We start from the raw sequence: 25,361 nt of genomic DNA, 5'->3' as shown, positions 1-25,361 counted from the left end.
TCACCACTCTCAACCCCGCAGTTTACATAGGCGCATACACTAACACACACACACACACACACACACACACACACACCACGTAACATGACTATCTGTCTGTGGAGAGTAAACAAAGCAAACAGGCACTTCGGCAGTGAGCCATTCAGGATTTATGGGCCCTGAGACTCTGAGACTGAGACAAGATGTATCACCCTGTTGACTCTACTGGCAGGACCAAGAACGGCAAAGAAGGTTTACTCAGAGTGGCTCCAGGAGAGCCGGAATGCACTCAGTCAACGCTTAAATAGGTTAATAATTACAGTGCAGCTTTCTAGCTATTCTACAGCTCATTGAAATAAAACCAACAGCATCCTGCCAAACTACGCTGAGGTTGGGTCTTTGATGCCCTTAAAGTGATGGATGGCAAGGGGAGTATAAAATTGCATTTTCAGAGAAATTGCAAAAGTGTGCCTGCTCAATTGTGGTTCACCGACAGGATTAGACATTGGAATTTAAACACTGCAGAAACGATCTGTTTTAACAAAGCATGGGTGAAAAAAGATTGATGGAATCTAGAAAAAATGGTGGAATGATCTCTTCAACATTCTATAACTGTCAGTTTCCTATGTAAGGGATAATGGATGACATGGCATCCTATTCACAGAAATTAATGCACGTTTGAGGTTGCAAAACGGCCCCGACGTGCAGTGGAGGGGCGTTTAAACCTTGTAAGCACATTCATTTCTGTGAACGTAATGCCATGGAGTCCATTATCCTGCTTATTCCACTGTTGCCACTTGCGTTATGTTCATTCTCTGTTATAGTTTAAACCAGCGGTCCCCAACCACCGGGACATTCCTAACCGGGCCGCAGCCTACGACATGAGTTTAAAAAAAATGCATGCAAACTAAATAAAAATTTAATTCGCAATAATGTCACGTTTTTACATGGCATACGCCTATATGCAGTTGTTTGATTGCACGCATGTTTGCATTTTGCAAGGTCTATTTTCTTACATCTGTCTGTCCCGCCTTCAACACTTTTACATATTGCCTTCAGCGCTGCGCAGCCTCAGGTCAGCTCACTTCACCTTCTTAGCGAACGGTAGTGTCACACGAAGTTAGCTAAACTGCTAGAATGAGCAACAAAAAATAAGCATCTTTAGCAAGTTTACTGGCCAGAGTGTTTGAGTTGCGAGAGCCGCTGGAGAGATTTCTTACAGAAAAAAAGTCACCGTTAGCTGCACATTTTAGTGATGAGGACTGGGTGTCAAAACTCGCTTACCTGTGTGACATATTTGGGTTGCTTAATGACCTCAACCTGTCACTCCAGGGGAGAATGACGACTGTCTTTAAACTGGCAGATAAAGTCGCTGCATTTAAAGCCAAGCTTGATTTGTGGGGACGACGAGTGGACGGGGTGTATTTGATATGTTCCAAACAGTAGCCTAGTGGGGGTTTTGGAAGAGACTGAGGCAGGGCCCTTTCTCTCGCAGCTGGTACGCGATCACCTTGTTGCGCTTTCAAATGAGTTTGAGCGTTACTTTCCATCCTCCAAAGATCCACGGCAAACCAATGAGTGGGTCCGCAACCCATATCCCGAATAGTCCTAACTTGTCAGCGCAGAAGGAAGAGCAGTTGATCGAAATTGCAAATGACGGTGGTCTTAAGAGTGTGTATAAGGAAACCTCTCTGGTGGGTTTCTGGATCAAAACCAAAGCAGAATATCCCGAGATAGCCGTAAAAGTGCTGAAAACGTTGCTACCATTTCCCACCACGTATCTATGCGAGGCCGGGTTTTCGGCAATGACTGCAACTAAGACCAAATTGCGCAATCGACTGGACATTTCAAACACACTGAGGGTGTCACTGTCTTCCATCACCCCCAGATTGAACCTTCTTGTTGCAGGGAAACAAGCACAGGGCTCCCACTGATTATATTCGTAATGCACGTTTACAGTAGTTCCCATGTTTTGTTCCCATATTTTGTTAAGCATGTTCACACTTATAGATGTAGCTTCAATTTGTTCAATATTCATAGTTCATATTGTTCAATTTTCACTTCTTCAAGTTCACGTTTTTCACATGTTTAATAGATCGTTACCTTCACTGTTCATACATAACTGAAGCTAGTTCTTTTCAGGTAATGCATGCACAACAATATGGAACATGGAACATGGAACCTCCGACCCCCCACCGGTCCGTGAAAAAAAAATAGGAAACAAACCGGTCCATGGTACATAAAAGGTTGGGGACCCCTGGTTTAAATGTTTTTATCGCTAAAACTGTCTTGTTTGTAGAACTACTTCTTTCCGACACATATCAACTAATTTCTCAACTTGCAGGACAAACTGCCATAACTAGTTATAAATGGATGGTTGTTTATGGGCAAAGGCCAGTCGTTAGTTCCATCCCGTTGTCAAGCAGGCATATCCCAGGATTCTGATTAACCTTATCTTTGAAACATCGCTATTTTACTGCCATCCAATTAGCTAAAAGCCACCTCCGTCATATGCTACAATGTTGCTATGTTCTGAACGTCTGTATTTTAGGCTTACAGCTCGGATGCAACGTGACAGTTAATTTAAACTTCACAATGAGTTCTGCGAATTAATAAACAAGTGTGATATGGCCAAAAAAATGGATCTACTTCATAGGTGTGCAAATAACATACGGTTAATACACATTCTAAAGAACGCAGGACAATGGGAAATTCAACCAAGCAGTGGGATATCCACAAGTTTCCACCGCCCCGTGATGCTTTGCGCGATTGTGGGCTTCATTTCCGGTTAATACAAGATCGTTGTAAAAAATCGCCGTCTGTCATTCACTACACTGAACACAACCTCACCGAGTTAAAAAAAACTCTGCAGTTACTGGATGGGATGACTAAGTTCAAAAATTGCCTAGGTAAACGTATGGCAGCATTTTTTTGCATACTTTGTTTACTCCGTTTACATCAGGGAAATGTTGCAGAAAAACCTGTGGTATAGTTTATTTTTTTGTGTCTCAGGGCAGCCATGGAATGAGGTCTTTGTTGTGCTCAGCATGGACCTCTAGCCAATGCTTTTAGTGTTACTGACTGGTGCAAAACCTTGTAGACAGGAGACAAGAGTGTTGAACACTGGTCATTAACATTACATTTGGCTGATACATTTTTAGCCAAAGCGACTAACATGGTAAACAGTTTAAGCTTTTTAAAGCAATTCTCTCAACAATTCTAGGACAATTTTTAAAATGGTAGAGTAGGCCTACAATAGTATAATTGCAATAAGTGCATCAGAGAGTACAATAGGAATAAGTGCATCAGTGAGTGCTGTTTTTAAACAGTCAAGTGTCAGTTCTAGTCAGGTGGTAGGTGCTAGGATCAGCAATACTAGATGTAAGAGAGGAGATGTTCTCTGAAGAGCTGGGTCTTCAGGAGTTTTTTGAAGATGGAGAGGGATGTCCCTGCTCAGTAGGAACTGTTCATTCCACCAACAAGGAACAACAGATGAAAAAAGTTTGGCCTGAACGTACCGGTGGCGTGCAATGGTCGGGAGATAGCATTATGCCTGTATGAGGGCATCCACCGGAGACAACTCCATTAGATAAATCTAGATCTCAGAGGCAGGTGTGATGGTCATATCACATACATGATGGATCCTTTAGAGTAGGTATGTTCCTCCACAGCTGTATCCATCCACTGTGGTTGGGCATCCTTGAAAGCCTGAGGCTGCTCGAACACCAACACAGCTTGGTCTGCAGGTAATAATAAGATGGAGTCATATTAAAGATGGAGAGAATTGGATGAGGGCATATATGCATTCGTGTACAGAATAGATCTAGTTAAGGTTTTTAATCTCTGTGTTCCCTATAGCCTACTGAAACTCAGTAGACCCAGGTTACTCTAATCGGGACACTGACCTATGATTTGATAATTTCTAAATTAAGGATGAAAGTTTGGATGTAATTGACTTTCGTAAATAATCACATTGTAAATCATTACTTCGTAGCCCATGCCGTTTAGCATTTTCAAGCGTACTATCTACGACCATTTAAGTATAACGTAAGACATCTTTAAGCGCAGAATATCAAGGATGCCTTTAACCAGAGACTTTCTAATGTGGAGACACAGCACTCAAAAAATACTCCATAGAAATGCATGGGGCTAGTTTGTCACACCAATATGGCCGTTGTCTACACATATCCCACCCCTTCCTCGGCAAAACGTCGACATGTGAATACATTGAGCCAATCATGTGGTGTGTTGTGAAGACATCGTACCAATCATGTGTTGTGATCTCGCCGCTGGAGCAAGATTGGTGTCTTGAAGCTTTGCGCATGCGCATTTCTGCCGAAATGGATGCCCTACGAGTGCCCAAAAAGCGTTGTCAAATGGCCTCCGAGTGGAGGGACTTGCCTAAAAGGACTTTGCTTTAACACCGTGTGTATACTCTATGCTACCGTAATGTTGAATTAAAAAAACATGTGTCAATACCAAATTTAGCCGCCTACTAGGCTAGCTTACCTGTTGCTGAGACTTGATGGTCGACACTCATTCTGACGACTCTTCGTTGCTTCTTCTCAGGTGGCTTCTCATAACCCAAATAAATCGTTGGGTAAAGGTTTTCTTCAGTTGGCGCAGTGATGATGAACATACATAACATATACTACATAACAACATTTCGGGGGATGTTTTAAGGTTTTCAGCCAATTTCTTTTAGCCTCCTCGTCGTCGTCGTCATTCGGCAGTGGATGGCAGCTGTAGCTACATCTCTGGCACGAACCATGCTTTCTTCACCCTATTATTTAGTTTTGTGCGGTTGTAAGTACATCCTCAAACGGCACACGTTGTTCCCGAGCTTTTTAAAGGCATAATATTATTCAGCAACAGCGCGACGTGATTAGCCTAACAGCTGATCAGCAAAATACACAGCTGAGGCGTCAGGCGCAGTGGAAGGCCACACAATTCCACCGGAAGTGTTGCCCACAATCATTTCACAAACGTTTCCCCAGCAACCCCCCCAGGAAACTTGTGGATAGAGATGTAGAGGTTAGGACACAAAAACAGAATTTTGACCCACTGACGGGAAAAACAGCCCCCTTGCCAGCTATTTGCCACCCAATATCGGCAGATCTCCCCACCACCAACCCACTACCAAAAGAATACTAATGTTTGAAGAATCAATACTTTTATATAATAATTTTAATTAATATATATGTGAGTCACAAAATCTGACTTCACTCATCTGAGTACAGAGCAATGCAAAAACACTGTATGAAGGGACAGCAAGGGGAAAAAAGGCATTACATTAAGCTATGCTGTAACCCTGAGGATGCTTCCTCGTCCCAATGCATTTAGCTGTCAAATGTATACATTTCTAATATTAGAAACGCCTCAATGGTATTATGTGTTTTTCAAATGCTTCAACAATAGGCTATCTAATCATTTCGGTTACACTTTACTCGAAGGTATTTACATAAGAGTGACATGACACTTTAATGAACATGTCATAAACAATATAAACAAGTCATAAAGGTTTATGAAACGTTCATTTAAAATGTAAAAATTAAAAGTGTCATTCGGTTTCTGTCATGACAAGTTAGGGTTAGTGTTAGGGTTATGAGAGTGTCATGTCACACTTATAGATAGATAGATAGATTACTGAAGCTGGGCCAAACAGTGAGGTAGGCCTACGAATATCATTTTCAGTGGACCATATAAAGCTAAGCTTAATCAGTAGGCTATGTTTTAGAGTATTGGTTGATTGCTGTACCCATAACAAACATTGTTGTGCTGGCTCATGCCTGTAGCCTGGAAAAATCTAAACTCATTCACGAAAGTGAATAGAGTCTGGTGACTCATGATTGGGATTCCTTTCCACTTGCATCGTGACGGGCACTAACTTTGCAATGATTGGTCCAGCCTTACCAATAACATTGATCAGAGATTCCTAACGTTACTTCCTACTTTGCCTAAACTTTACAAACCAGCAATAAACAGCATCAACAGTCAGGACACAATGCATGTGGATCTACCTTTGCTGCAAATACATTTTTACATTTTGCCTACTGCATTTTTTTATGTAAGTTTTAGTTTAGTCTTCCCCTCTTGTCGCTGATTGGCCTGATATTTTTCTTTCTTGTCCCAGACTAGTATCTCCCTGAAAGGAGGACTCGGAAGGGGCGGGGCCAGGTTAATGTCCCTATGGCTAAAATCAGTAGCCTAATATTTTTATATTATATTAATGTGGGCATTATCCTATAGCATAGGTTAGGCCATGATGAGTGGGTTGTTTGCCATAGCCATGTGTGTGATTGCTTGTTGTTGTTTGTTTTGTTTTGTGTAGTTTAATTAAAACTATTATTTGCCATAAGTGCTTCCAATGCATATTCAAACTGGCTAAAGGTTTCAACTTCATGGAAGATTTAAGCAAAAACAATAGCTATGTTAATTCGTAGAGATGCAATGAATGAATGAACTCCAGGAAAGTAAATCCACTGATGCGGTCATTGAGGCTCTCTATGAAAATGGTACAATGAAGCAACTGTTTAACAAGCAGCTCAGCAATGTACGTGTGCGAGTGGAGAACACTTTTGGCAATCTAAAAACAAGGTGGCGTATCCTGTCAAAGAGGTCAGACATACACCACACTTTCATGCCAACAGTGGTGGTTGCATGTTGTGTTTTAAACAACATGTGCGAAAAGAGAAAGATCAGGCTGCCAGCTAGGAGGGAGTAATTAGATGTAGATGTACTACAGCAACCCCATCACCCAGCCCATCAGGACCAGCCATTCGAAGCAGCCACGGAAATTCGTGAAGCCCTGGTGAGACATGTGGTTGCAAGGGTCCAGCACTGTGGCACGCACTATTTGCTGTAGATGAATAATCCTGTATTTTTGCCAAAGCCAAGAAAGCTCAAAACACAAGGAGTTACCCACTATTGCCTTTTATTGGTTAATCATTTGGTTCATTTATTCATTCTCCATGTTTAAACTTAGGCAATATATCAACACAATGAATTGAACATGTGAGAACAGACAAAAATATAATGTATGTTTCCTTACTGACTGCTATAGTCATCCTCCTTTACTTGTCATCCTCTGTTTTTTTGTTTGTTTTTTCAAGAACAGCAAATATCAATGCTGTGAACATATCCAAAATAGCATTTGTGAACAACCTATATGAACAGGTTAAATTTTAATGAAATAAAAAGACAAACTACTCAATGCTTTCTTTCTACTCTGCTTTGTGTCATTACAAGTTTATTGTAATGTGATAGTAAACATTTTTTAACTAATCATGCATATTTCAATCCAAGTTAAGGTAAGTACTGAATGATTGTGGTTCGTGAGCAGACTTGAGTGCAGGATCATGTTGTGATGCATTATGATTGGTGCGATCTGATGGTGATTGTTGAATGTGGTAAGGTGAAGGTGTCAGTCTGGTGGAATTGTGGAGAGGTGTAGGTGGGTTAGAGTAGTAGGGTGTAGGTGTCGGACAATTACAAATGTTGCAGGGTGAAGAAGGTGGGTTAGAAGTGAGTGGGTACGTATGTGACAATGGAGGAATGCTCCTTTGCATGGACATGCCCGTTAACATCTCATAAGCATGAGCCTGCCTTTCAGCAGCTTGAGCACATTTGAAACATTGCATGGCCTGATTCAATGTACTTGACAGTGACTGCAGGGTCTGTTGCTCTTCGTTATGCTGCTCCTCATTCTGTTTCCTCGGAGGTCGTCGCGGAGGTCGCCTCGAAGGCCTAAGGCGGCACTAGAATGACAGAAAGAAGTTAAGTTTTTGTTGTATGTCAATTAGTTTGTAGAGAAACTGAAAGAAAATCTACTACAAAGAAAAGTTTTTTGGATTCTTACTCTTCACCCCAGGGGAATGAATGATTGAATCCATTGTGGGATGGATGATCTCTATTACCCCTACTTTCTGTAATTGCACACATACTACCAGGCACTTTCGAGACTTTCTGTCTCGTAGCAAGAAATGGGGGTTGGAATTATGGTATACTGTAGTAGGTTTCAGAGAATTACATGTTGTAATTGGTAAGATGGGGGGTTACGAGGGTCTTTGCCTTGTCGTGGAACAGTAGGTGTGTCCAGGCCTACATTGATGAAATAACCTCACCCATTAAGCCACACATCAACACACATTCAAAGGGGTGGTTAGTAGGCCTACATGACCCACCTTTCAAAAGTTACCCTCCAAAACGTCAAACCATTTGTAATATTTGTAATAGGCCTACAATTACATTCCACAGCTTGCTCTGGTGGTTCATCCAGGCCCACATCAACAACGTCGATTTCATGCTGGCTATCACCTAAGAAAGAACGTCAGTTAATAGGCAATCTGTATGCTAAGCAATGACCAATATTAGCCTAACTAGCACATAATGCAGGACAATAATAAAGACAAAAACTTACCTGAAGTGTTAATTTGGGTAGTAATGGCTGTGACTATCGGTCTAGCTCCCATAATGTCGTCCATTAGTTCAAAATAGGTAAAATTGGTCTTTCCTCCAGCTCCACTTGTTCCTCTCTTCCTCTTTTCTGCCATGTACCATCTGTTGGTGCGCAAAATTTTCCAGGGCTTAGTGACCCCCTTCTCCTTCAGTTTTTGCTCCATGTCGCGATATGTGTCTGCATTTCGCTGCCGTTTACCGTCAATAATCTTTAAAATGTTCATTTCTTTTATCAGGTTCAAATATGTGAGTGTCTCCTCATGCGACCAGGCATTTCTGGCCTCCGTGGCCTCCTCAGGTTAATCGGACTCCGATGCCATGTCGTCTACAGGCGTCCAGTGCCACATTCGTTGCATTAAAAGGGTTCAGAGCGTGCTACTGTAGCCTACTGGCGCGAGACTGCTGAGATTCTCTGAAGGTTACGTCACGCGATGCGAATAAACCGTTTCCATCACTTTATTCGCATCATACCTTATGCGCATCAAGAGTTAATCCACCCCCTTCTAGCGAATCAAATATAGATGCGCATTAGGATTTTTAATGCGCATTTCACGTGTTTCCAACCGGGATTTCTTATTCGAATAGATTAAATGCGCATTAGGAAGTTTGATGGAAACACGCTAATTGAGATGGGGTAAGGGAACTACAACTTCATTTTCTCGTATTTGAAACGTGGTTTATGAATGCCCAGAGCCGTTTATTGAGCGCTATGAACGTCTGTACCTAGCTCATAACCGCTTCGGTGTGTCTTCATTGTCTTGCTGTCCCCCTTCCATTCTGTAATTGGTTCCTTCGTTGAGGTGAAAACGAAGTCCATGGAATCCAGGCTGCCTAGCAGTATGAATAAAATTGTGCTTAAGGCAGCATGGGAAAACCCAGGCTAACAGTAAGCAGGACTGGGGACATTATCTGCAGGTGGAAGGAACATCACTGCATCATCAGCCACGCACAGGAGCTCCTCGCAAGATTTCTGACCAGGGAGTCATATGGACAGTCAGAAGAGAGTAGCCCAAGAGCCAAGGACCACTCGGAGAAACTCCAGAAAGACTTGGAGGCAGCAGGTACAATTGTCACAGAAAAAATCATAGGCAATGCACTCTGCCTCTATGCACGCTCATCCTGCAGGACTCCATTAAATACTGAGAGACTGTAGTCTGGTCAGACGAGAGGAAATTGGAATGTTTTGTCTGTCGTACTATACACCAGAGGTGCATTTAATCTATAGGCTATTGCAATTTAATACCATTGTTAGCTGTGTTTATATTGCCATTTTTAAATTAAATAATGCTAATAAAAAGACTTTTATATTCCCAAAAGTATTGGCAGGTAGTCCCAAAAGTATATTTTATTAAAAATGTGTGAACTCTGAACATGTAAAGTTCTCAAACTATGAGAATTTTATGAAGTGCTGAAGTGGTCTGAAATGACCACCATTCTAACTTTCACTCACCTGAACGTGTGAACTCTTTGTATGAACATTTGAACGAGTGAATACAAAATAGTAATAATTATCCCAGAAAGTCCCAGAAATATGACTTGAATATAAGTTAGTTAGTTATTAACAATTCATTGATAAACTTTTAGAATACTTTGAGCACTGATGCAGTCAGCATAGGCCTCTTACATTGTTTGCAGGTAGGCCTACCCAGGTAAAAAAAAAAACTATTAAAAGTATACTTTTTGAAAGTGTACTAAGTACCGTTTGTACTTTTTTCGTCAAATCCAAGTGTAATTAAGTGTATTGAATTATGTATTAAGTGCAACTTAATACCAACTTGACTATAGTTTGAGTGTAATTAGTGTGCTAAAATGGAACAACTTTTTTCAAACTTTAAGTGTTCTTAAGTACATTATACAAAAAAATATTTTATGAGCATTCGAAACACAGTCGCAGTACAATTTTGTAACATCCCAAGTGTATTGGAAATGTACTTAAAAGGCATTACAATATAACTACTAATAGTGTAGTAGTGTATTTTGAATACACTCTTATCATCCTCATTCCTATTCATTTGGCATGCTTCTGTAATATTTTAAATGAACTTCAAATGTACTTCCTGACTACAATAAGTGCCTTGAAAGTTTGCAGTTATGTTAATAAAAGTATAGTCTTAAGATACTTTAAGCATTATAAAGGCATGCAATTTAAGTATAATATTAGTGTGCTTTAAAATTGTACTATTAGTACTCTCCTACCTATTCTGTTACATGACAAATTACACTTTGATTATGAGAAAAACATTTTATTGACATGAATGAAAACAAAACATAATATTCATCCATAACAAAAGTAAAACATTTTTCTGAAAGTTATGGATCTCTTGAGCATATCTTTTCAAGTTGAATGTGGTAACGCGATAAAACATGCATTTGGCCGTATTATATTATTTCACATGCATAGATTTTTCGAGTGGCTGTTTGGAGCGCTGGTCAGATTCCTCCTCGCTCGCAGCATTTTTTTCCATGCTTGGGGAGCAGTTTCCTCATTGGTAGACCATCAATTCAAAATACAGATTTCATGAAAAACAAAAGTTGTTTACCCTCCTAGGTGAGAGAATTTGCCCTCTAAGCTTGAAATAGTTTACTGGACACCCAGCCTACAGCCAACAACTTAACAGTCTAACATGGCTAAATGTGTAATGCATGATCATTTATTGCTTATTTGTTTGCAAAGTCTTCTGGCCCAGAAAGAAAACCATGGTGGTTACGGATCATGGCTGAGGAGGAAAGGTACAGCTGGTAGAGTTGTGCAGTGAGTGAACTTCCCTCCCAATACTGAGATGTGGTGGCAAAAGCTGTGGTAGCTAGCTTCCTTACTAGCACACCATCTTCCAGTCCAAGATGCATAAAGTTTTCGGTGGCAACCCGGGGCTGGACAGCAGTCAAATGCATTGACCTTGGTATTAGAGAATTTGTCTCTGTTGTCTGTGAACAGAAAGAAGATGGAAAACATTTTACAAGATAAACAATATTTTACACAGAAATCCATTGGCAATGATGAGATTAATACAGATTATCTGTACCTATTTGACATTTACTTTTTATGGGTCAAATAAGTATTGACACCATCTGTTTGCCATCCTGGTATGGGTAGACATGGCCAGGTAGTCTTTCCTTAAAGCGTTGTGCACCTTGGCACCGATATGAGTGCAACCACCCTGTTTTCTGCATTTGATTACCTTAGATTCCTTTGTTTCCAATACAACCGTATTATCGTTTTCGGGTCAAATGGCATTTTAAATGGGAGTCGTAGGGGCACTAGCCTACTATTTTGATGCATGAATCAAAATCATCATGTATCAAAATAGTTCTGCCCCTACGACTCCCATTCAAAATGGCATTTGACCCAGAAACGACAATACAGTCAAGCTTAATGGTGGCGCTTCTGACTTAATTATGCTTTCAAACGAGTTTGACTCAGGTACATTAACAAAAAGACCCTAGGTTGCATTTTGGCTTGAGTTATGCTTTAAGAGTAATGGGATAAGGTCCTGGATGAAGAATATTTACCTTTACTGCTGATTATTTGAGGCGTTCAGACATCTCGGTTTCAAAACTGTCCAGGAACACCTGTAAAAACATAGTTAGGCTACAGATTAAAACTAGGTAAATTACAAACACTACCATGAAATGAACTTGAATGCTCTGTCAAACACAAATAATTTAAAAAAAAAAACTAAATCTATCGCATAAACCAAGGCATAATATCAATCATATAGCCTAAGCTTCATAGCACTAACTTAGTAGAACACCAGGTTTAATTCCCCCTCTAATATCAATGGTGGAAAAAAACGTTCTACTTCATAAAATGCATGTAATTTGTCCTGTAGACTCATTTTAAAAGATGTCTCCACGATTAAAGAAAAAAACAGCTACAATGTCATTAGCATGCCTAATGAATGTGAAGTGTGACTAGCCTAGCACTATCCTCCTTTCTGTGAGTTAACTTAGCCCAGGGGCGATTCTAGACCTAGAGCTTTGCTGGGGCACAGGCCCCCAACTCCCAATACATTAAAAAAATAATAATAATAACTGTGCGCGCAATATGAATAAATGGCTAGCCTGATTTGGACCATCACATATCTCCCCTAGGTCACAGACATCCTCCTCCATACTCTGAATAGTTTTACGCCTAGCCCCCATCATGTCCTCATCCGTTTCTTGCCTGTCTCTCCTCCTCCTCCTCCTCCTGCCTGGTATTGGACTGCCCAGCCTGTGCTCTTTCTCCCCTCTCTTCTCCCTCTCTTCGACCTTCTCCTCCTCCTCCTCCTCCAGCACTCTCTCCCTCAATTGTTGTAGCAGCCACTATCCAGCAACATCCAAACACATAGGCATAAGTAGGCCTATACTCACATGCATTAATTTAATAGGCTTTCCTACTAACACAAGGGAAGCTTATTTTTAGTCAAAAGTGAGATATACTTCCCTCCCAGGCAAGGGTCCTATATACATCCTGGCAATACTGCAGTTCTTTGTAGCTTAAATAGCCTACTAAAGCCTTCATACTGACTTTTGGTGATAATTTGCAAATGTAGCCTATAATAATCTACACAGATGGCTATTCTGATTCTGTGTATTATTATAGGCTACATTTGCAAATGCAGCAAACTTATTTAAGTTTGCCATTACACCATTGATCAAATCACAGCACTGGCTATTACCAGCATAAATGTTAATGTTACCGTTAATGTGGGCAAAATTATCATACCTCCCTCATCCTCCTCACTGTTCCTCTCCCTCTGTTCAGGAAGAATTTTCTGATGTCCACCTCTGAATAGTCAGAAGGCTGTGTTTAGTTTTACAGTAGGACAGCTTCACAAACAGTATAGGCTACTTTTACAGGAGTCTCTACAGTATACGTATAAATCCTTATTAATTGTCCGCATGTGTGCATGCAGCCTACGCATGGTGTGAGTGTGTGTGTGAGGGAGAGAGCACAAGCTGGTAAACTGTTGCTAAATTTAGGCTACAATGACGCTAAGCATTGAAAAACAGATGCTAGTTATGTTATGTTACCCTAACACTCTCTAACAGCGATCAACTTGTAATTTTTTCTGTCAAACAAGTTGTGAATTTGTTGTAACATTAAACAGGGGACGACTTACTCTATGCTCAAAGTGATTCCACAATCCACAGTGTATGTGTGTGCAGTACAACGAAACACTCGGAAGAATCATGTGAACGATTTTCATTGGTTGTTGCGTTCAATCTTAGCCAGCTACAGAGGTGCTATTTCCTGATTTGGCTATTATGGCCCCTTTCTTTATTCCTTGTTTTTTTTTTATTATTGGCTGGTAAGTGACAGACTCGAGCCATGATTAAAGCAGGCACGGAGATGCGCTCATGAATGCCGTTTCCAGCTAGAGCCGCGCTAGAATTTTACTGGGGCACTGGAGACTTTTACTAAGGCACGTGCCCCAGTGATTAAGGTCTAGTGACGCCCCTGACTTAGCCTACACGACACATAATATTAAAGAACATTGGTGAACTTTAGGCAAACGTTGCTTAATAAAGAACACACTTTCCTCCATCATAGTTTGTCTAACGTTAGTGCTAGCCAACGCTTGTCAATAATCCCACAAACACAAAGCAGGCTAATGTAGTTTTCTTCTTGATAGGGATCTGGTCGACGTATATGACGTTAACGTTAGCTAAATTAGCTAACGTGATCTGGCATTGCTAGCTTGTACTAGCAAGGATAAAAACAAACTCTTGAAAGATTGCTAAGCCATCAATTTAACTTCTCCAAAGACTACCGAAGGTCATAAAGAGTAAGCTACATTAGAATCATTTAACAATATGCTTTGGGACTCACCTGATAACGAATAACTTGGCACTTTAGATCCAACTGGCTTCAGTCCTTGTTATCTCATATGACGAGTCCTTCTGGCTCTGTAGGACCAACGTCTCTGGCATGACTAGAATTTATGGTATCTTTAATTTGGACAAACCTGTAACCTTATACGGACCGTAAACGTATGCATTTTCTGGTCTCTACAGTCCATCTGTCTTGCAAATAAAGTTACAAGCATAGACTGTATGAAATAACGTTAATGTTTGCTCACACCACATTTTGCTCGAAAGCTGCACAGATCCGCCCACTCCATTTCAAATTCAAACAGCCATGTTATTGGTCAACTGGACTGCATATACATTTAACTGTGTTGCCTATAAATGTAACAAAGTGCCACATTCATCCTCTCACAACCTCTACTACATCACAAACGTATAGGCTACTACCTTACTAAGACACAAAATCAACAAAAGAAAAAATATTATTTGATGACCAAAACTGATAGATCAGTATGTCTCTAGGCTAGGTTATTGCACATTGCCATCCATGCGGCTGACATATCAAGCTACACACATTAGTATTTTATTAAAGGTGAGATGACTATGAAACTATGCAAACAATGTATTAGGCCTACCAAAAATATATACTTTCCATAAGTACACTATATTACAACTCTAAGTATTAGCAATTTAATACACTTAAACTAAATAAACTTCTTTACCATTTAAAATACACTAACAACAAAGTACACTTTTAAAAACTACATTACAAAAACACTTTGAATATTGCACAATAAGTATATTTAATTTTAGTACACTGAAGTTGAACTTAATACTATGACTATGAAACTATACAAACAATGTATTAGGCCTACCAAAAAATATACTTTCCATAAGTACACTATATTACAACTTTAAGTATTAGCAATTTAATACTCTTAAAATAAATAAACTTCTTTACCATTTAAAATACACTAACAACAAAGTACACTTTTAAAAAGTACATTACAAAAACACTTTGAATATTGCACAATAAGTATATTTAATTTTAGTACACTGAAGTTGAACTTAATAACATCTACTTTGAAGTATACTTTCTAAAAGTACACATTAAACATACTTTACATAAAGTACAAAACGTGTAAGCATACTTGCTTTATACTTCATGTACTTTAATCATATTTCAAACACACTAAAGTATACTACTTTTTTACCTGGGTACATTTCATTCCGTTTTTGATGGCAAACGTGAAACAGCGCCAAAAAACCACCAGTGGACAAAAAGAGTATTACATGTTTACTGTTAAGACTCGCCATAGAGAATGAATGGGTGAAATTGCGGAGGTTATAGTTTGACGATGTCGTACTCCTGTGCGGACCGGTTGCTATATACCACGGACATGTTTTGGGGGGCTACCCAAAATGAGGTGGCGGGCCATATCCGGCCCGCGGGCCGTAGTTTGGGGACCACTGTTTTAAACCATAGACCAATCCTTAACTCATTGAATGCCAAGCTGTTTTCGGAAGCTTTGTCCTAGAGTGCCAGCAATCTAGACCATTGTTGATGATTTTTGTACAGCCACAGCATATTCTGTGTTATAGCTATGAACACAACTCGTTTAAAAGGTGAGACTTTAAGCTCTCAGTGGGTGCAAACTGTGTATTTCTACACGCCTCTGTTCCTGAGAAATCCCAAGCTAAACAGTGGCTAGTTTTCATCAAAATCGTTGTTTTTTTCTAGAAATGGAGATATAACATCTTTCATGAAATATGAAGTGTTGCCTGTAAACTTTCCGGGAAGTGATCAGCGAGACCTGGCGAGACTGCCACCTAGTGATAGACCCACGAAAATGGCCTGGTTTTCAGCTGACGTGCATGCGTCACTGATTCGACCCAAAGCGGCAACCGAGTTATGATAAAATGTCCAGATTGAGTTTTCGATCGTCATATATTGGCGGAGCGAGGGGGTGGCTTCAGTGGCTCAAGCCCCGAATCTTTTTTCAAAAGCCCCGAATCTTTTTTTTTGTATGTGTTTTCAATTTCCAACTATTCTAATTTCTAATTTAACTTTCCATTGGTTTCTCTATAAATGTTACAAAATGGAGGCTACTATTACTGAGCAAATAGGCTATCCCTTATTTTCAAAGCCCAATATTGACAGATAATCTGATTTCCCACACGATGAGTTCAATGGCACAGCCGAGATGTAGCGGTTTACGTCATAAACCTGGCAGGAAAGTTCAGAGCGGCGCAGTCAGTTTAAACAGCAAGCGGTAAGAAAAACTATTGTCAAGACATTAGGCAATTAGGCTACTGTACCCCGGAATACAAAAATAAACTTCAAAAAGACAGAAAGTTTGTTTGTACTGTATTCATAGAGTCTCAATGACCGAATCAGTAGATTTACCTGTTGTCAGTTGAGTTCGTTCAATTAATTTATTGTAGGCTAGTAGGGGAGACCGGGGCTGGTTGGAACAGGGGCAGGTTGAAACACTGTTAATATCCAGGCTACTAGGGGGAGCTGCAACAAAATTCCAACACTAAACTGACGGCCTTATTGAGTAGCGTAAACTCACATATGTAACTGGTCTCCAGGTCATTAACCCTTTAGGTGAGAACAACTTTTTAATTTTGTAGTGTCAAAACTTAGAATATGCACCTCCCACTAAATACATCCTAGAAGGGTAATAGTTAGGGATATATAAAAAAAAGATTGATTATAATTGATTGCTAGGGGACTCATCTATAATTTAAAATGAAGTTTGAAAACCTGAGGTGACTGATATTAGCAGGCTAACAGCATTTGTGCAAAAAAGTTTGACCTAATGTGGGCGGGGCAGGTTGGCACACTGATTTTGGGGTTGGTTGGCACATACATTCCCTATGGCTATTTTGTGACAAATCTATAAACTTTGTATTTTATGCATAAAAACATCATCAATCTTTATTTTAACATTGTTATTGTAATAACTGAACATAGTTTTACATTTGGAAGCATTTCAGACATTTTTAAACATTTTAAGTTAAAAAAAATCGGTAGGGACCAAATTGGTCTTGACGGTGGGCCCTACTGAAGAAAAACACACAGGAAATACATCAGCAAAGCCCTACAGGCAGTGATATAGATGAGCACTTAAAACAAAACCAAAAGGAGTACTGCAAAGGACTAGGTGTTCCAATCAACCCCGACTACATGTGCCAACCAACCCCGTGCATGGGGCAGGTTGGCACACATGCACAACACCACTTTAATCATAAATAACTAAAAACAAGGGATCATTTGTTGACATTTAATGTATACATTTTGTAGCTGAGATCCCAAGCTTTCAGTTAATCACAATTTGACCATTTCAACGCATTGTAAGACGGAGAAATATAACCGAGAGTGAAAAGTGTTCCAACCAGCCCCGGTCTCCCCTAGCCTAGGCAAATATGAAACGCAGATGTTACGTGGCTACCGGTGGGATTTTGAATTTGCATGTTTCATGCATTTTAGGGCAAACAATACCATGAGATTGATGTGTTCTATTTGAGGAACGTAATCAATTGCGGACGTGCACAGACAGCTCAGACACAGCGCATAGGCCTAGGTTAGGCTACTTTCACTTTCTAGAGTGCGCATTAATTACGTAAAAGATGCTTCATAGTACCAAAACAACGATCAAACATTATCAAATGTATCATGACGTGTTGTCACAAAGACTTACTCCAATTAGAAAATCGAAACCAAAATCATGTAAGTGTAAGTGTTCTCTCATTGACGCCTGTAAGGCCTATAAGGAAAATGCGATTTCAGTTTGTAAAATGTATATGTATCCCACCCCTCCCCAACTGAATTAGTCCCCCTATGTGAAGCACTGAAGGGGAGAATTCCCCCCATTTGGGACCATCGCCAGTTTTCATATGCCAAAAATGATTAAAGTCCAAGAACGTAAAACAACAATGTCAAAACTGATTCAACCACATGTGAAACAAATTGAATTGTTCATTCTTGATAAAGATAATTCCAACACAGGCTTGCTCAGCTCATTAGGATAATTCCAACACAAGTGAGAAGTCCCTCAACAGGGTTTCATCACTGATAGATATCTGATACCATGGAAATAGCAGCTGCGTTTTAATATCTGAGGTCTGAATTATTCATTGGATCGTTTAAATAAACTTGGAAATGAAGGAAATATCTCCTGTATGCAGTAGCTAATTATTTTGTGTGTGTGTGTGTGTGTCTGTGTGTGTGTGTGGCTAAACAGATTGGTCTGGGATCTCTGGAGGTTTGAAAATGGTGAGGTTCCAGCTGTAGGTTTTCCTCTGGCGTATCCCCATGTGCCAAATATTATATTATCAGTTTAACGGAGGTTGATATCTGTTTTTTGACTGTGGTTAGCTCTCTAACCCTCAGAACTCCAGCGGCACACCGGTGTGCCGCTGACGCACCCTTTGGAAATGACTAACTTTAACAGACTTACCGTTGTGCCGCTGGTGTCTAACGAACGGGTAGGGATCAGGTATCACGCTAAGCTAATCAGTTTCAATGAAGTAGAACCAAGGTTATGGTCATTTTAAAAACATGTATTTTTTTTACCACAACCAGAATGTGTAAAAATGTAAATATGGGGGGGGGGGGGCTGGGGACTCACAAAACATTGTTTTAGCATTATTTTGACCATCAAACCAACTGAAATGACCATGGGACGTTTGTTTGGAAGTCATTTCCTAGCGATGGGTAGATTAAAGGGATATTCGACCATTTGGAGAATTACACTCATTTTCCATCTCCTCTTGAGTTAAACAATTGATTTTTACCTTTCTCCAGTTCATCCAGCTTCTCTGAGTCTGGCAATACCACTTTTAGCTCCAGCCTAGATCATTGAATCAGATTAGACCATTAGCATCTCACCTGCTAGCATCACATTTAAAAGTGACTAGATTTCCGGTAATTTTCCTATTTAAAACTCTACTCCTCTCAAGTTAGAAAGTGTAATAAGACCAACGGAAAATGAAACGTGGCGATTTTCTAGGCTGATTTGACATGGAACTATACTCTCATTCAGGCATAATAATCCAGTCACTAACCCAGTGTTTTTCAACCTTTATTGTGCCACGGCACACTTTTGACACTTAAAATGTCCCACGGCACACTAACATTCTGTGTGAAGAAAAAATAAACATACCATAGACTAAAATTTCAAATAATACAAAGATTACACAGGCCTTATTATGGCTTCTATGCAAGACCTGCTCAATAAAACAAGCGCCCTCTGTTTCATTTGCAGGTGACTATATCTAATTTAATTGTTGTTATGAACTGGATATGTGATGATTCTGTGAATACTGGATATGGGGCCCCCGTTGCACAATGCCTGCATACCACAAATTGTGCAATCATACAATCAATGAGAGCATGTGGTTATACATTCTTGGATGCAACAGTTGCTTTTCTGGACCAGTGAGTGACATTTGGGTAATTTTTTGCGGCACACCTGATGATCTCTCACGGCACACTAGTGTGCCCCGGCACAGTGGTTGAAAAACACTGCACTAACCAATTCATCTGCTGCAGCTTGTTGCTGGAAGTTAGCCTACGGGGATTATTTTCAGGTGCTGCATGATATCATTGTGCTGCTGTGCCCATGGTGTTCCTTGATTTACATTTTGAAATAATAGTGCCTTTATGAACGTCCATTATAATGGACACCAGGACCAAAATACAATGATTTTGGGGGCAATTTAGGAGAGAATTCTGTAGGTGATGAGTGAGTGAAACAGACATTTAGATACAGACAGATATGAACCTGTGCCTCAAGAAGATGGGGAAGAAGAGTAAGACTAAAAAAAGAATTATCTCAGATGAAACTAGATGTACCGCAGAGCGGTACAAAATATGACCGCCGCCCAGTCCAGCACATTTTTTCCACAAAAATAAATCACGCTGAAAGGCCTATATGATTCTAACTGTCTCACTAAATTGCATTATCCACACTCAATTCTCACTGGTATCTGCTAGACAACAAGTACCAAAACATGATTAGTTCATAGATTTCACATGTAAAATTCATTTTATACAACCCCACCTCCATCTTGCCTGTTTATAATTCTGAGAAATTCTTGATTGTTTGTGTTATGTTTATGTTATGTGTGTGTGTGTGTGTGTGTGAGTGTGTGTGTGTGTGTGTGCGTGCGTGCGTGCTTGTGTTTTGCCTGCGTATGTGCCTGTGCATGCAAGCGTACATATGTCTACTGTGTGAGTATGTGTCATACGTATGATTACTGTGAATGTATGTGTGTGTGTGTGTGTGTATCTGTTTGTGCACATGTGTGCACATGAAATGGGTTAACATGACCCCTGGAGGCAAACATACGGAAAAAAATGGTCATCCTAGGCCCTACAGTTATCAAGATATTCACAGAGAACTGTGTCTGCCCTACCCTCCTTTCGGGGGGTCCAGTCCAGCGGGGGGGGGCTACAGATCAAAACGAAAAATGACGGTTCCATGCTATCCATGTGGGGGTACATGCCCACCAAGTTTCGTGTACCCCGGTCTTTCAGTGTCCCGGGAATCCTTGTTGGTGTACGTCACTAAATGTACACATAAATTATTTTATTGTAAGGCCCCCCATGAACGAAAGTACACAAAACTTGGCATGCATTCGGAGGGTGTCATAATGATCATACACTTTTAATTTTGTGCAGTTTTGACCTCGTCAGCCAGAGATATTGTGATGAAAACACCTAATTTTTTGCTTTTTAATTTTTAACTAGGTGGCGCTATACATGAAATAAGTGGTAATGGGATGGGTTGACATGCCCCCTTAAGACCAACATACATAAAAAAGATGGACCTCCTAGGCCCTACGGTTCTCGAGATATTCACAGAAAACTGTCTCCGGCCACCTACAGGCCAGTTGGTGTATAGTAACATAAATTAATTTATTGTGTGGCCCCGCATGAACGGAATTCCACAAAACTTGGCGTGCATACAGAGGGTGTCATAATGATCATACACTTCCAATTTCGTGCAGTTTTGACTATGTTAGGTCACAGATACCTTCAATTACAACACCTCATTTTAACTTTTTTGTGTTTAACTAGGTGGCGCTATACATGAAATGAGTGGTTATGGAATGGGTTGACATGGCCCCTTGAGATCAACATACAAAAAAAAAAGGTCCTCCTAAACCCCACGGTTTTCGAGATATTCACAGAAAACTGTGTCTGCCCTACCCTCCTTTCGGGGGGTCCAGTCAAGCGGGGGGGTTACAGATCAAAACGAAAAACGATGGTTCCATGCTATCCATGTGGGGTTACATGGCCACCAAGTTTCGTGTACCCCGGTCTTTCAGTGTCCCGGGACTCATTGACGGAAATTTGGGCATGCGAAAAAGAAAAAAAAAAGAAGAAAAAAAAATAATAAAAAATCTGCGCGGCGGTCATAATAAAAACATGAAAATGAAACGAACAATCCAGAAAAAATAAATAAAACTGTCCAAAAAGGCAAATGAAATAATCTAGAAGAATAAATAGCCTTTTCCCTTATATTTGGTTAAGTTTACCCTTAATTGTCTATTAAGTTTGAAAATGAATGACTGTTGTGTGTTTGTAAAATTGCAATGTTTAGTTTGCATATTTGACATTGGATATTGCAGGCAACTGCCTGATGTCACTGAGAGTAGTAAAAACTGACAGCGTCTTTGACTCAAGTCTCAAGAGGAAAAGAAATTCAGAAACTGCCCCTAATGTTGTCCCAGACAACTCCATGGCAATGTATTTCGAAAAGGACATTCATATTTTCCATGATAGTATCCACACACACATACAAACACACATGAGTGGTCTACAAGCAGGTATGATTCTGTGCACAATCGTTTTGGGATGCGTGTGTGTGTGTCTGTCTGCGTGTGTATGTGTGTGTGTCTGAGAGATAGTGCTCCTATATTACACACAGGAACCAGTAACACAATCTGATAGCAGAGCTGCCAGCTCAAACTCAGATTTCCAGCTAAACTCATTATCAGGATAATTCCCAGACTGATTCTTAGATAATTGCCTTCCCTGGAACAGACACCCAAATACAACATTCTTACATGGAGATCATTCTAAATGTCTTTTAAGAAAACACTCAAGAAGCCTTTCACCCAGCTTCATGGGAAGGTCCTGCAGAGGGTTTGTAGCCATTAAAAAAAATTTAAACACATATTTTTAATGCCGCCAGCCAGTCCCACATATTCCTTCCGTTGGTCTGCCAACCCACCTACAGCCTGTGACCAACCACAACAGCGATGAAGTGGACCTGTTATGGTAGGTTTCCACACAGGGAAACTCCTTGCAAAAAATTAGCAAGCCTGACTGCAGTGGCTGGCAAGCAAGCTAATTAGGCTATCAGCCATAGACATTTAGATGGGGAAGATGGGGATAAGTACTTAATTTTGTCCCCACCACTTTTAGCAACTGTAAATAAACAAAAAGCCTCTTTACGGTGCTTAATTGCCATGTAGCCTGTTAGTGGCCAATGGACACAAATTCCGTCCAAATTCACGCGGCATCTTCTCTGTTGAATTGCGCATGGAACATAAGCTTTCCAGTGATATTAGCGGCTAGTTGCTGTGCTAAGCGGTTCGCGCAATTCGCTTAAATAACAAATTTACATGACATGTAATCATATTTACATTCTACACACAGCTCTGCACACCCAATAGTCCCGGTGGAATATCTCACAAACTCAACACATGGCAAACCGTATATTAAAATAACCAGCCGACATTAGGATATAAAGCAAGCCTCTGTATCACACTTGCCCATTTGTCTCCTACTCCATCCACCTACTCTTGCAACTTGCAACTGTGTATGTAAATGAGTGTGTGTTTTTGTGTATACAGTATATGCTTCCCTGTGTGTGTGTGTGTGTTTGTGTGTGTGTTTGCTTGTGAGTGTGTATGTGGAAGTAATAAGGTGTACGTGTGTGTGCTTGTGTTTATGTGTGCGACTAAAAGTTGATGTTGCAAATAAACAACAATTCATGTTCGTAGAAACAACAAGGTAACAAAGACATTATTTATTTCATATATTGTGTTTTCATGCTAACATTACATGTAGCCTATAAACCACAATGTTTGTGTTGATACAAGCACCAATGTTCGTCAGGAAACCTTTTAATCACAAAGTGTTGTTTTAATGTTGGTTACATGCTGCTATTCCGACATGCCGCTACTTAGACATTGGCGTCTAATTGTCGAAGTGGCGGCATTAACATTAATTTTCAAGCGTCCCACTACTGCGACATTTTTTTTTCCATTGTCGGAGTAGCGACACTTGACCTTTTTTTCAAACGTCCTGCCATTCCGACACGAGGTCATTAACAGTGGCGTAGCCAGGATTTTTTAACGGAGTGGACTTTTGCGAAGTAGGCCTAGGGTGGGCCTTTATTTTTTTATTCCAATATGGGCAGTATAGGCCTACAGTAATCGTCCCAACTTTAAAGAACACACGATTTCATCACAGCTCAGACGATTCATGGCAAAAAAAACAATAAAAGGCTACATTGATAAATAGCAGGGGCAACAGGATTGTAAAATTTACAAAATTAAGTTATTGTACTCACACGAACGGCCATAAACTAAGCTTTCCAACAATATGTATATCGAGGGTATTGCAAATAGTATTGGGTATTGGATAGTCGCCGACCCTCATTAGATGTGGATATTTGGAGGTAAGGATAGCCTTCAAGAAACAAGGTTATCGCAGTTGCTGTGAGACATACGGCCCTTCTCCAGTCTCTCTCAAAATCAAAACACACCCAATTTACTCTTGGACTTTTCGATTATGTTTCTAAATGTTGGGACTGATGGACACTGAACTCTGGGGGTTATTTGAACGATCGTTGTGAAGTGGTTTACTGTAAAAGGAGCGTCGGATATCCCGCCTGTCTTTGCACAATTATAGGGCCATGATAATGCATGCGCTAGCCTAAAGTCGAGAGAAAGAAGACTAAACTAGATGTACCGCAGAGCGGTACAAAATATGACCGCCGCCCAGTCCAGCACATTTTTTCCACAAAAAGAAATCACGCTGAAAGGCCTATATGATTCTAACTGTCTCACTAAATTGCATTATCCACACTCAATTCTTGGTATCTGCTAGACAACAAGTACCAAAACATGATTAGTTCATAGATTTCACATGTAAAATTCATTTTATACAACCCCACCTCCATCTTGCCTGTTCATAATTCTGAGAAATTCTTGATTGTTTGTGTTATGTTTATGTTATGTGTGTGGGTGTGTGTGAGTGTGTGTGTGTGTGTGGGTGTGTGTGTGCGTGCTTGTGTGTGTGCCTGCGTATGTGCCTGTGCATGCAAGCGTACATATGTCTACTGTGTGAGTATGTGTCATACGTATGATTACTGTGAATGTATGTGTGTGTGTGTGTGTATCTGTTTGTGCACATGAAATGGGTTAAAATGACCCCTGGAGGCAAACATACGGGAAAAAATGGTCATCCTAGGCCCTACAGTTCTCAAGATATTCACAGAGAACTGTGTCTGCCCTACCCTCCTTTCGGGGGGTCCAGTCCAGCGGGGGGGCTACAGATCAAAACGAAAAATTACGGTTCCATGCTATCCATGTGGGGGTACATGCCACACGACAGAGTATAATGCTACCAGACAGTCGCTCGTTAGTTCCATGTAACTTACCTATGTGGTCCTGACTCAGGCAGATCAGCAACACCATCAGAATAGAGGTGATGTCCATCTTTACTGTCCTCTTTTTTATGCTCCTGGTTTGCTCTGTCCTTTGTGTGTGTGCGTGTGTGTGACTGTGTGTGACTCACTTCTGTATGTTTCCTGTAAATGCAGCTCTTTCTCTTGTGTGAGTGTGTGTGTGTCTGTGTGTGTGTGTGTGTGTGGTTAATTTTTCTCAAGTGGTATTTGTGGTTCTGAGAAATGAGAAACACTACAGCAGCAGTAACCATGGTACTGTTGGTGATATACATTCTCTGTGTGTGTGTGTGTGTGTGTGTGTGTGTGTGTGAAAGAGAGAGAGAAACTGCTAGGAAGTTGTTTGATGTGAAACGTTTCTTAACCAGGATGTAAAACGTGCGACAGACGTGTGAAATTGCAATAGATGAATATAACATG

At 40.4% G+C, this 25,361-nt stretch overlaps 2 long non-coding RNA genes across 3 annotated transcripts in view; both read right to left on the bottom strand.

Annotated features, from left to right (window-relative positions):
* LOC143122990 (uncharacterized) overlaps positions 1-25,035 on the bottom strand; it is a 29,339-nt gene extending 4,304 nt beyond the window's left edge. The window contains exon 1 of the long non-coding RNA XR_012986777.1: positions 24,918-25,035. This is a non-coding gene — a long non-coding RNA (uncharacterized LOC143122990). The remainder of the gene's footprint in view (positions 1-24,917) is intronic.
* Positions 10,659-14,342, bottom strand: LOC143122446 (uncharacterized). 2 transcript variants are annotated; one of them, XR_012986682.1, is made up of 4 exons: positions 14,252-14,342; positions 13,145-13,206; positions 11,947-12,006; positions 10,659-11,361 (listed from the first exon to the last, which is right to left on the bottom strand). It is a non-coding gene; the product is annotated as an uncharacterized LOC143122446 (long non-coding RNA). The 2 variants fall into 2 exon arrangements; XR_012986681.1 differs by lacking the exon at positions 10,659-11,361 and having other exon boundaries at positions 11,770-12,006.
* Positions 25,036-25,361: the final 326 nt, after the last annotated feature.

Source organism: Alosa pseudoharengus, unplaced genomic scaffold (assembly GCF_046254945.1).
Source record: "Alosa pseudoharengus isolate Yale_2024_CS ecotype anadromous, Long Island Sound unplaced genomic scaffold, YU_APseudo_1.1 YU_APseudo_1.1_scf_14, whole genome shotgun sequence".
NCBI classification, from domain to species: Eukaryota; Metazoa; Chordata; class Actinopteri; order Clupeiformes; family Clupeidae; genus Alosa; species Alosa pseudoharengus.
The sequence above is the reverse complement of the archived record's forward strand: the minus strand, read 5'-3'. Positions and strand labels throughout refer to the sequence as shown.